This window comes from Arachis ipaensis, chromosome B7, assembly GCF_059453495.1.
Source record: "Arachis ipaensis isolate K30076 ecotype BB chromosome B7, ASM5945349v1, whole genome shotgun sequence".
Taxonomy (NCBI): Eukaryota; Viridiplantae; Streptophyta; class Magnoliopsida; order Fabales; family Fabaceae; genus Arachis; species Arachis ipaensis.
Genome location: NC_142442.1, coordinates 110,516,561 through 110,529,742, shown reverse-complemented (window position 1 = coordinate 110,529,742; position 13,182 = coordinate 110,516,561). Strand labels below are relative to the sequence as shown.

At 33.0% G+C, this 13,182-nt stretch overlaps 1 pseudogene; it reads right to left on the bottom strand.

Annotated features, from left to right (window-relative positions):
* Nucleotides 1–6,911: 6,911 nt before the first annotated feature.
* Nucleotides 6,912–8,440, bottom strand: LOC107607447 (thioredoxin X, chloroplastic pseudogene; annotated as a pseudogene).
* Nucleotides 8,441–13,182: the final 4,742 nt, after the last annotated feature.

The following is a 13,182-nucleotide window of genomic DNA, read 5'->3' as shown; positions in this document are numbered from 1 at the left end:
AAAATTCGGATCAATTTGGCAGAATTTTGAGCAAAAAGAAGAAGAATTGAAGTTGCCCCTTTGGGCGCTAAACACGAAGCTGGCGTTTAACACCAGCAGCATTGAAAGATAAGGAGCATTTCTGCCTCTTTGGGAGTTAAACGCCAATCCTGGCATTTAGCACCACTCAGTCTGGATCTAACCTCTTCAAAGGAGCATCTTTTGTGGATTTAGCTTTTCAAGTATTATCTTATCTTTTATTTCGTAACTTTTATTTACAAACAAAATCTTTTAGGTTTAGTATTTTTTATTTTATTTTAGTTTCAAATCAAATTAGGTTAGATATAAAAGGGAAAAGATTCACCCTTTAGGGGGGATGATCTCACTTCCGCACATTTCATCTTTCGGAACCCTTGTTTTCTCTGTAAGTCATGAGCCACTAAACTACTCGGTTAAGGTTAAGAGCTCTGTTTATTTCTATAGATTAAGACTATTATTTTTCTATTTTAATTAATGTATTGATTCAGTTTCAAAGATTGCTTTCGTTCTTCATCTTATGAATTTGGGTAGAACAACAGTATAACCCTTATTCTATATGTGTTCTTCTGATTCTCGACAAAGTTATCTCGCTTGAACAACAGCTTGAAAGCAAATTCCTCCTAAATTGCTAATTACTTGAACTAATCTGGATACGTGACATATAATCTGTTTAGCTTTGGGTAATTAGGGTTTCTGTGGCCATAAACTAGAATTGCTCTTAACCCTCTAATCTAAATTAAGTGACCAAGACATTGGCTGTTGATTTGGGTTAGAGGAGACTAAATCACTAAGACATTAGGGTTTAGTCAATTATAGTTTGCTAAGAAATGAATCTTGCATGATTAAAATAGTTGGTAAAAAAAACTAATCCAGAAGAATAAACAACTCTGAAGCCTTAACTGCCTTCCATCATATATTTCACGCTACTTTTCTTATTTGCTTTTCAACTCTCTAAATTTACTGTTTAATCTGTTTTACAACTCTCAAAATACAACTTTCTACTTGCCTGACTAAGTGAATCATTCGACCATTGTTGCTCAGTCCATCAATCCTCGTGGGATCGACCCTCACTCACCTGAGGTATTACTTTATATGACCCGGTGCACTTGCCGGTTAGTTTGTGGGTATTCAAAATCCTGCATCAGTATAAACAATATAAAAGTACTTTTTGTTTATTTATTATGTAAAAAATATCTTTTTTTAAAGAAAAAAATCTTTAAAAAAAAAGATGTAAATTGTAATTTTTTAAAAAAATATTTTTTATTTTTTTTAGTATTTTTACTTTTACTAATAGAAATTTGTCAAATACATTAAAAAATAAAAAAATATTTTTTAATAAAATAATTTTTTTAATTAAAATAATGGCACCCAAACAAGCACTCAATTAAACATGTAGAATATAGCAAAAGTTTCTAGTCTATTCTCGAAAAAAATATTTTTTTTAAATGATATTTTTTTAAAAGATATGTTACAAAAGTAAAAGTAATTTTATATTTGCATACTTTATTTAAAAGTACTTATTTAAAAGATGTTATTGTTTGAATACAAAAATATAAAAGTACTTTTATAATAATAAAATTACTAAAAAGAACATTCAATAATAAAAGAGTTTATTAATAATAATTAAAGAAAAATAATTACTTATACTAATTCATTTGATCTGATAGTTGATCTCTTATTTCTTCCATTGTCCGAACATCTTTTGTGTTGGTGCCCCCCGTTCATTAATTTCATAATTTGTTGATCTATTTCTTACAATAGTACCATCATCTTTATTGGCTTGTAACGAAATAATATCTTTAAATTTTTGCAAAATACTTATGTCATCAGAATCCATCATTCTTATAAAATTATGAAGGGTGAAACATGCAACAATGATATCACGTTAGGTTTTAAATTTGGCTCTTAATGACATATTTTGTAGTATCTTCCATCTTGCTTTGCATACTCCAAAAGTCCTTTCAATTACTGTCCTTAAACTTGAATGATAATAGTTAAACTTTTCATTGTTTGATCTAAAGTTTGGTGCTAGTCTGAATTGTGGAATATGATATCCTATATGACGATAAGGTCCTAAGAATCCCTTAAAAGTTGGATAACCAACATCAACTAAGTAATATATACCTGAAATATATTAAAAAAATAAACTTCAAAAATCAAGTCACATATTAGCATGAAAATGAATGTAACCTCAAAATAAACTTAAACGATATAATTAACCTTCTAGTGAATGTGAAAATTTTAGCTTTTTTGTTTGAAGAGTCTCCATAAAAATTCTTGTATCATGTGTAGAGCCTTCCCAACCAGCCCATATAAATGTAAAACACATATTAAAATTACACACAACCGTTATATTTGTTGTAGTATTTCGTTTTCTATTAATAAATTGTACTTGCTCATCTTGATGAACATGAATTGCTATAGCTCCAATACAATCTTTGAAATACGGCAAATATCTATCATTATCTATAATATATTTAGGTGTGTCTTCAAAACTATGATCAATAGGTCTAATTATGATTTTTGACAATTTTTTCACACATGATAGGACATGATGAAATTGACGAAATATGGTTTCACCTAAATGCTGAAATCACTCCTCTAACATTATATAAGAAGCTCCTTATCCAAGCATGTATAAGAATATTGCTACCATCTCTTCTCCACTAACACCTCGTGTGAATTTTAAACCATAATTGAGAACCAAGTCATTGCATAAACGGTTAAACACTGATTTTCTAATTATAAATTGTTCAAAAAATTACATTTCATTCCCTTTCTTTAATTCTAATAGCCATTGATATCTTGATAGTTTTGAAGTCATTTTCTCTTGTTTGAGAACATATTGCAAATAATAATATGGCAACTCTACAAATAGCTAATATAGCAGCTAATTCGTAATCTTTTTCATGTCCTTCATATTCAGTATTATTATCTGTTTCATAATTACTCATCCTGTATAATTTAAATTAACATGAAAAATAAGATAACAAAGAAAAAAATACTATCCATAATGTCATTATTAAATAAAAGTTCTAAACACAAATTATAATACTATCACTAAATTAAAGTTCAACAATAACGATAATAAGAATTCACATAGAAAGAAAAATTTAAAAATAAAGTTTAGAGACAGTTCATGTCATCCAATTTAAAAGATTCTAGCCATCTAAGTTGTTGATTAGGATCGTCACTCAATGCAATAAAAAATTTTCTGTATTGTGGCTTAGCTATTAATCTAATTCCCAAATAGAACTGTGGACTATAAGGTTCTATGCCAACTAATTTGCATAGCAACTTGATGTAATTTTCTATGGAGCAAAAATCATCTCCTTTAGTTGCAGCTTTTGACTCCACACCAACCAAAATACGATCAAGTGAGTCCTGTAATTTAGATGCTATTTCAACTCATTTTTCAACTTTTTTGCTAGAAGTCTTCCTTCTTTTCTCTATAGTAGGGCTTTGAACAACTGTATAATTAGCAATGTCTTCAATAAATTTATTTGTATAATTAATATCACCTCCACTCTCGAAATCCTCATTGTTCTGATTATTAAATTCTTTAGGATTTGGATCTTCCGAGGCGCCCAAGCACCATAACCAGTAGGTATGATGTCCTTGAAATATTGTTCAAGTCTATCTAAAGTTTTAGGACTTTCATTCTTAAATTTAGCGAATTCTAAATTAATCTGTTTAAAATATTCAAAAGAATAAAGATAAAAAGTCTCTAATAAATTTTTAAAATAAAATTAACTTATGTATTATTTTATAATGCAAAATTATCATATCTTAATTTTATCAGTCCACCAAGATTTAGAAGCTAACATTGTTTATTTTTCATGATCTCAACTAAGACCAGTTTTTTGTCCAACTAATTTAGCCCATAATTGAAAATAAGATTTAAGAACATTCCATCTATTTCTTATTATTTCTTATTAGTTGTCTATGTACATATGGGAGTCCTGTTCTCTCTCTAAATTTTTTTTTTGTAGATTTTTCTAACTAATTTTGTTGAAATATTTATTAGGTCTATTACCATCTCATATCTCTTCTACACAAATAACTAAAAATATTTTAGTATTTTAATCATCTCATCTGATTTTTACAATTTCTATTTCTTTAATTGTTGCATTCTCATTTTCAATATTCATTTGTCTAGAACTTCTTTTTAAATTTAGTTTTAGAATCATACTATATAAATTATAAATTATATCAAATTTTATAATATATAATGTTAATGAAACAAATTAGAATGTGAATAATAACCGTGAATATAATAATACACTAAATAAAAATTAAGTAATGTAATAACAAACAAAAAAAATCACGAACATTATAATAATAACAATGATAAAATGATAACAATTTACGTAATATGAAGATGGATACTACTCATTTTGGTTGTCATTTGAAAGATGGAGCTTTTTTCGGTTGGGAAAGTATCTTCTGGTCCTTGATGGACCAGGTAATAAATGAAATTAATAAAAAATATAGGGGTTGGTTCACAAATAATAAAAAGTTCACAAATAAACTTTTATTAACATATGTGACAAATTTAAATGTAGAGTTAAATTGGGTTGGGGTGACGGCGAAGTGGCACTGCACGACGGAGCAAAGGGAGTGGTAGAACGCCGCCGAAGTAAAGGCGTAGATTGGGCCCTGGCCGAGTTCAGGTACACCAGGCGGGAGGCAATGGACGACATGGGGCAACCGTCGACGCAGGCACTACGGTGGAGAACTCAGAGGAGCAGCTCCTCAATGAGATCGATGAGCTTCTCCGCCAACAGCGTGAGGTCACTAATTACTCTCTCGCCAATTACCACATCACTCTACTTCCACTCTCTCCAATTCATTCATCAATTCTGTTTCTTTTTGGTTCAATTTTCTCATATTATAGAGCGGCTTCATGATCCTCGAGGCTTTCCAAGGGGTCCCTTCTCAGCTCCTCGCCGACAACCCTTTCCTCAAGCTTGACAACAGGGGTCCCTTCTTTGTCAATGGACTTCCTTTTGGAGCCATAGACACAATAAAAGCTGCATACAGAGCTACTGTACAAATTAAAGATCCTCCAAGGGATGGGTTTAACCTAACATTGAAAATAAATCTGTCAAAGCTTCCTGCAAATCAAGGTACAAACTGGTTCTGTATATCCTGCCATCATAAGCTTTCTAACTGCTATTTTTTTAGCATGGTATTATAGTTATCATGGTTTCAATATTTTTAATTGACGTGCCCCTTTCCATGAGAAGTTCTTCCTAAATTGTTAGCCTCTGTATTTTCTATGCATTAAAACGGTTGAGATGAATTGCATTTCCATTATTATGGGGAGTTGTTGCCTTTCTATTTTAATTTCAGGAATCAATATCTATATTTGTCATTTATATTAGATATTAGATAGGATTTGTAAAATATTTTATACTAAGTGATATAATAAGAGGCATTCGTGTTGCGTTCACCTAATAGCTTAAGCTTTTGAGATGGTCACTACATGATATCAAAGCCTTGATTTGTCAGGAAATTAGTTTCTGGTCTGCCAACTCATGTACTTCATGCTTTATTGAATTTCATGTATTTACTTTATTATACTAAATATAAACTCTTTCAAATTTCAATAAAATTACATTTTTAATCAGTCTATGCTTGGATTCTATTCTGCATTGAATTGCAATTCTTGTGGATGGGGAAAAAGTATTTCTAGATTCAATTATTTGGTTGTTGATGTTGGTCTTTTATAATTGGTAGTGTTTCCGATTATGTGCTGATCAAAGGCAATCCTTTTTTGTGAAAATTGCATCACTGAAGGAGGTTGTCCTTGGTGCACCATTGAGAGTAATTTTAAAACATCTTGCTTCAAGAACTGTTTCTCCAGACATTAATCCGCTCGTCGCCCTTGTGCATCGGCCAAGGGAGTTATTTTTTCTTATTCCAAAGGTAACAACGTATTATAAGCATGGTTAACTTCTTTTTTAGCCTAACTGCCTAAGTATTCTTCACTATCAGTCTTGAGAATTTATCAGTGGTAAATTATCTTCAAAAATTCTTGCATTAAAATACTCCCAGGTTCTTCACAATTTATCAGCATGGTTCTTCACAATTTATCAGCCATAAGCCTCAAGAATTACCAAAAGAAATTAGAGTAATTTTGGACATAAAAGGTCATCTCTTGAAAGTAAATTATGACTAGCAAAGAAAAAAATAAGAGGGAACAAAAAGAGCAAAGCTGCTGAAGCAATCAACACATATTTGAATGAAACCCCCTTAAGAAGATGATGAGCAAAATTAAGCGGCAGGCACTACTTGACAACTTGAACAACAACAATGTCGCATCCAATAAATCCAATGGGGGTAAAACTCCTTTCATGGGTTAGACTTATTTTATATAGCATCGTAATAATTTTCTTGCCATATATACTAATTTGTTAATATGATCAAATGGACAGGAATTGGCTACTAGTGAGAAGGTTGATAGGAATAATTATGAGTCCTTATATATATTAGTCCAGTAAGCCACCTTGGACAGGAATTTGTATATTTAGCCTCTTGTTATCAAGTAAGCCACCACTTGTGCGTGTGCGTGTGCGTGTGCGTGTGCGTGTGCGTGTGCGTGTGCGTGTGTGAATGTTAACTGCTCAATTTGTTTTGTTTTGTTTTGGGTGAGTTCAGGGGTGTCTGGAGTGAAGGGTCGTTTGGTGAAGATGGAGATCAAGGCATCGACGTGCGTATAAGAAAAAGAAGAAGTGGGTGCTTGAGAAACCGAACGAGTGGTGGAAGTTGAAAGTCATAACCTTTTGGAGAATAAGAGATGACAAAGAGCACAGGAATTCGGTTTTTGGATTCGCACTGCCATTAGAGAGAGAGAGAGAGAGAGAGAGAGAGAGAGAGAGAGAAGGGTGTTACACCCTGTAAGAAAATGTTCGTAATATTAGTCCAATAGTTTAGAAGTTCCTTTTCCCTATGAATTTGTCTATTTTTAAGCTTCCTTGAGATTAAGATACTATAGCATGGCCTTTGTTCATGTCCGATAAGATCTTTATTTTAAATATTTGGTTATTTCTCTTTTGGAACAATGATCACTGTAATACTTCAATTACATTTATGCCATACCATTTTTGCTTTTCAATCTATTACTCTGCTCTATTAACATTGAAGTGAGTTATATATACTTACATTTCTAATATATTGAATTATTTGCTACTTCCACAATTGTCTATAACTTTGTATAAACATCATTTTCATTCATGAGAGAAGAAGCAGTGCTGGGGATACTAGTGGTGCTGCAGATAGAGTTATGAATCACTCATTTAAGGCTTTCAATTTTGTGGAATAAAATTTTGTAATATTATCAAATTTCACAACCCTAATTACATTAAGCCTCTTGATTGTTTAACAAAATTATCAATTACACTTCTATCAAAGGAGAAGAAATTTATACACTTGAATCAAATAACAAAGGGAAACCCAAAAAGGAATAGAAAGTCACAAATTTACTTAAACAAAACATCCTGTATTTGTAGCTTATGTTATACAATTGACTCAATATTGTAGAAATCCAACAAACCGAGAGGGAAACAGAATTTCGACTCGTCTCTGCGAAACTGAGATTGATTCCAATAAAGCATCCACATAGTCTTTGAGTTTAACTTTGGTGATTGCACCTTCTCTTCTGCTTTCTGTAACTTTCTGTCCATTCTTGAAGTGGATCAATGTTGATAGCCCATAAACTTTGTACTCTTCGATTAGCCTAGGGTTCGCATAATCATCAATCTTCGCCACTGTTAATCTGTCTTCATATTCCTGCAATTTATGATACAAAACATTTCAGTTTGAGAGAATATCCTTAAGAACATTCAGCAAGAAGTTCTGTTCATATGACAAGATGTGTTGCATTTCTTAAAATCATGTCCTTACTTTCATGGTTCATCAAGGTTATAAATCATCCCAAGCTTAAGTATGTGTTGCTAGCATGGCAAATATCTCTCTATTAAAAAACTCACACTAGTTTCTTTTACTTTTGTTTCATTCAATGGAGACATATGAAATAAGACAACACTCTAACCAACACTCTAAATTTTGTTATCAAAAGAAGAATTATTTATTGTTAATTAATGAATAAATTAATTAATATTATCAGATAGTAGAAAACGGCACGATAAATTCTTCAGGAAAAAGGAATTTGGAGGTCGAGAGAGACCTGAGCTAGGGATTCCATAGTGGGAGAGATCAAACGGCAAGGACCGCACCATTTAGCGACGAACTCAACGAGAACGGGACGGTCAGCCTTCAAAACAGTGTTGTTAAACTGTGTCTCATTGATCTCTGTGATGGTGGTACCGCACGTAACGGTGAATTGACGGAAATAGCGGAGCTTGGGACATGTAGTTCTTGTTTGGGAGGAATAAAAGGAAAACCTGATAAACCCCATTTTTAGGGTTTATCTTGTATTGAATTTAGAGTATTTTAATGACCTTTTTCTCGCATTTAACCCATGAATTAGCATGGTTTTGTTATCTCTCCCGTATTTGTGCTTAAGTGTAAAAACATGCATTTTAGGCCTTATTTTGATGAATTTTGATTTCTCCTTGATTCCATAAGAGGCCTTGATGTGTTTGCTAGTAATTCCAAGATTGAAATAGGCCAGGCATGGATCAAAGGAAGCAAGGAAGGAAGCATGCAAGTGGAGAGAAGCACAAAAAGCCAAAGAATTGATCACGACCATGCACGCGCACGCGCACAAGGCGCTCGCGCGCACATTGCGGAATCAGCCAGGTGCGCGCACGCGTACCGTGCGCGCATGCGTCGATGTCTGCACATGACTTCATTAAGGCAACACGTGCCTGGCGATTTTGAGGGGTTTCTGAACCCATTTTTTGGCGCCAATTGCTGATAGAAAGGAATAAAAGGATCAAGGATTAAAGGGGAGAGGGAATTAGATTAGAAGTTAGTCATAGCTTTAGTTTAGAGTAGTTCTAGAGAGAAAAGCTCTCACTTCTCTCTAGGATTAGGATTAGGTTAGGGTTAATCTCTCTTCTTAGATCTAGGTTTAATTCATGCCTTAATTCAATTCTCCTTTGCCAATTCTTAATCTTCTCCTCTTCCTCTCTCTAGTTATGTACTTTAATTCTTGTGATTCTTCACTTTGTTTTGGATAGATTGTTGTTTCTTTTATTCCCTTTCAATAATGCAATTTGAGGTAGTTCATGATAATTGTGATTTCCTTGATTGTTGTTGTTAATTCTTTGTATTCAATTGTAGTTAGAATTCATTCTTGTTGTGATTTGCTATACTTTTCCTTTGTGCCTTCCGAGTGTTTGATGAAATGCTTGGTTGGATTTTTGTATAGATTTTGTTTCTCTTGGCCTAGGTAGAGTGATTAGTGACTCTTGAGTTATCTAATTCTTTTGTTGATTGATAATTAGAGATTGCTAATTGATTTGAATGCCTCTAAAGCTAGTCTTTCCTTTAGGAGTTGATTAGGTCTTGAGGAATCAAATTGATTCATCCATTTGACTTTCCTCCATGGTTAGGGGTTAACTAAGTGGGAGCAATGAACAATTCTCATCACAATTGAGGAGGATAACTAGGATAGGACTTCTAGTTCTCATATCTTACCAAGAGCTTTGTTAGCTATTAGTTTATTTTCATTGCCATTTGCTTTTCATGCTTCTTATCCAAAACCCCAAAATAACTCACAACCAATAACAAATCACTTTATTGTAATTCCTAGGGAGAACGACCCGAGGTCCAATACTTCGGTTTATAAATTTTAGGGGTTTGTACTAGTGACAAACAACTTTTTGTATGAAAGGATTATTGCTTGGTTTAGAAACTATACTTTACAACGAGATTTCATTAGTGAATTTCTAAACTGTCAAAAATCTAATCATCAAAATGGCGCCGTTGCCGGGGAAAGTTGCAATGGTGTTGTGTTATTGGTTATTGTATATATGTGAATAGTGTGAATATCTTGCTTTTTTCTTTATTTGCTAGTTTTTGTTAGTTTTATTTTGCTTTTCCACTATGAATTCTCACCTTGGCTATGAGTTTGGTTCTAAGTGTTGTAGGAAATATGAACTTCAATGATGACACTCATTATGGATGGAACCAACAAAGATGGGAGGAGCCTCAAGGAATTGATCACTCCTATTGGCAACAACCTCCGAATACTTATAGGTATAATTACCATCCTAGTACATGTCAATTCAATGGCTATGGTGACTCCTTTTGTGATGATCAAGCACCACAACCATATGCTTATGATTCTTATCCTCAACATGAACCTCAACCATACTCACAAGCCTTCCAAACACCACCTTATGATCCATATCCATCATATAACCAATCATCCATACCATATTTTTATGGCCATTACAGAAATAACGCCCCCTGTAAGTGAACTTCGGCTTACAGGTATCATAATTCTCTGTAGGTGAACTTTGGCCTACAGGAGCAACACCCTGAGATACACAATTGATATTCACTGCAGGTGAACTTCGGCCTACAGCAATAACAACTTACTGTAGGTGAACTTGGGCCTACAGGACCTCTAGGGCCAATAGAAAAGTATCAGATGAACATATAATAGAATATCATGCCACAAGGCTTAACTCTTTATTTTTATACTCTTCTCATCTATTCTCTTTGTTATATTACTCTTTTCTCATTATCATCATTCAATATCATTCTCATTATTCATCATCACTTTCACATTCTTATGCAGTACTTCTTTCTTTCTCTATTCAATCATACTATACAAACTTTACATCTTTCAATTTCACAATATCTTGGCTCAAACCATTTCTCTTTATCATATTACTCTTTTCACTTTGTCTTTTTACTCTGCTTTGATTACTCTTTTCTCTGTATCTCTTTACTTTTCTCTGGTTACTCTGTTCTCTGTGTTTTCTTTACTCTGCTCTGATTTCTCTACTTAACGTATGTATTTAAAGCTTATGTAAATTTCGGTATGAATAGTTAGCCTGTCCCAAGTATAGGTTCATTAAGTCTATACTAAAACAGTTTAACTTTTCATATAATACCTAACCCTAGTCGCAACTCAAGGACTAACTATGTTGCCCTAGTTTGTTCACTAGTCTCTGTCTGTTTTTCTGTCATTAAAACTTTACAGAATTTTCTTTGGTTTTTATCTTTTCTTTAACTTTTATCTTTTCTTTATCTTTGCCTCACTATCATGTTATTACCACTCCCTAAGTGTTTTATGAAGGTAATTATAAGATTCTGCACTTAAAGTTGTCTTTCTAAAGCTTTTACAGAAAACTGCCTTTTCGCATTATTTTATTATTTTTATTAAAATATTATTTTTAATTAAATATTATTATTTAATATTTTATTATTTTTTATTATTTTATTATTAAATTTTCGAAAATTAACTTATTTTTACTTTTAACCTTTAAAATTCACTTTTTACCACCTGTAACTTTTAATATTTCTACTTTTACCACCCTAACTTTCAGAAATTACAAAATAACCCCCCAAACACCAAAATATTTACTTCCTTGCCCTTTTATGGATCAAAAAGGTGTTCTTCATTGTTCTTCATCACACTCAAAGTGTTCTTCATGTTCTTCATAAATTCTTCAGATTCTTTCTCTGTTTTTACTCGTTTTTTAGTCTTTTCAGCAACCGATTTTTACTATAATTCATAATAAATTCCCATCCACTAAAATTCCATCTTTTTTACATGATTTTAACACAAATTGAACCCCAATTTAAGGCCTATGGTTCGTTTTTTCAGCAGCCCTCAAGAACAACATTCATAGCTTGAATATCATCAAATTTCATCAAAATTTCAACAAACTTTCACCAAGAATAACTCATATAAGCAATCAATTTCAAGCATAACCAAACCATATCATAATCACACATCTCAAACACAATCAATCAATATTAAATTTGTCAAACCCTACCTTGATTTGCTGCTCCAAATCTGGTTACTCTTTGAAGTGTTCTTAAAGCACTTTTTCCTCCTAAAACACATCAAAAAAAACTTTAAATCCACAAACTCTCAACTGACCAAATCTCCCTAAGAACATTAGGAAGAGATATCTCACCTTAGACTTGCTGGAAATTAACGTTTCTTTGCCCTCAAGTCAAGTTAAGCATGATTCCTAAGGAAGAACATCAAGAAAACACATGTTTTGCATGGTTTTCCTTGAAAACCGAATTGAAGAGGGAGGGAGACAGCCATCTCACCTTATTTACAGCCTTGATAAGTCACATGGTTATGTAGAGGAAGAAGAGAGGATCATTTTGGTGAAATCGGAGTTTTGATTTGAGTTTTAGTTCAGAGAAATCAAACTTTGAAGATTAAGTGTTCATGAAAGTTTCTCTCTTTTCTCTCTTGTTATTTTCGGCCAAAATGATGAAATGAGACAGCCTTGGAGGTCTTGGGGGTGTAGGGTGAGTTGTGATTGGTTGGCTTGGAGGTGGGTTAAAATAATATTAAAATATCTCAGGTGTATAACTACTAAAACTAGATGTATCGGAACACTTGTAAAAACATCTCTAAAAATTATTTTCTGAGCTACTAGCATAAATGACACTAGTAACATATTTATTATGAGAATAAAATATGTATGATGAGGCCTTAGCATTGCTAAAGTCATCAGAGAGTGCTGGTGCTAAGCTGCACCAGTAAACCGTAAACCCGGTTAAACCGATTTTCCTGTTTTTAACTAAAACAGACCAGGTAACCTTATAATATCATTCAAGCATTTTCTAATACTAATATAATGATAATATTATACTATTATCTCTCTCCTCTCATGAATCAAGTCCGGTTCGTCAAACAGAGACTATTTACGAAAATCAGAATCAAAACTGCCAACCGATACAATTCAAAAACTAGGTTCTTCGTGACCGCATTATCGAGCTTGCCTCAGAAAAGGTTCTAGCTTAAGGATGACATAATGACAATGAGTATCGAGATACTTGTTGATATAGAAGAGGTGTTCTCTTTACTGATCTTCCGGAGAAATCCGTGCCTTTAGAAAAGATCTCGCGTACTCGAAAATTAGGGTTGTTACATTGCGTGCCCGCGACGGGGACCAGGGCAGCACGACGTTGGGCCATACCTACAGTGGGGGCACCACTCAGTTAGACTAGGAGACCAGGAGGTTGGAACTAACTCAGAAACTACAGCTTGCC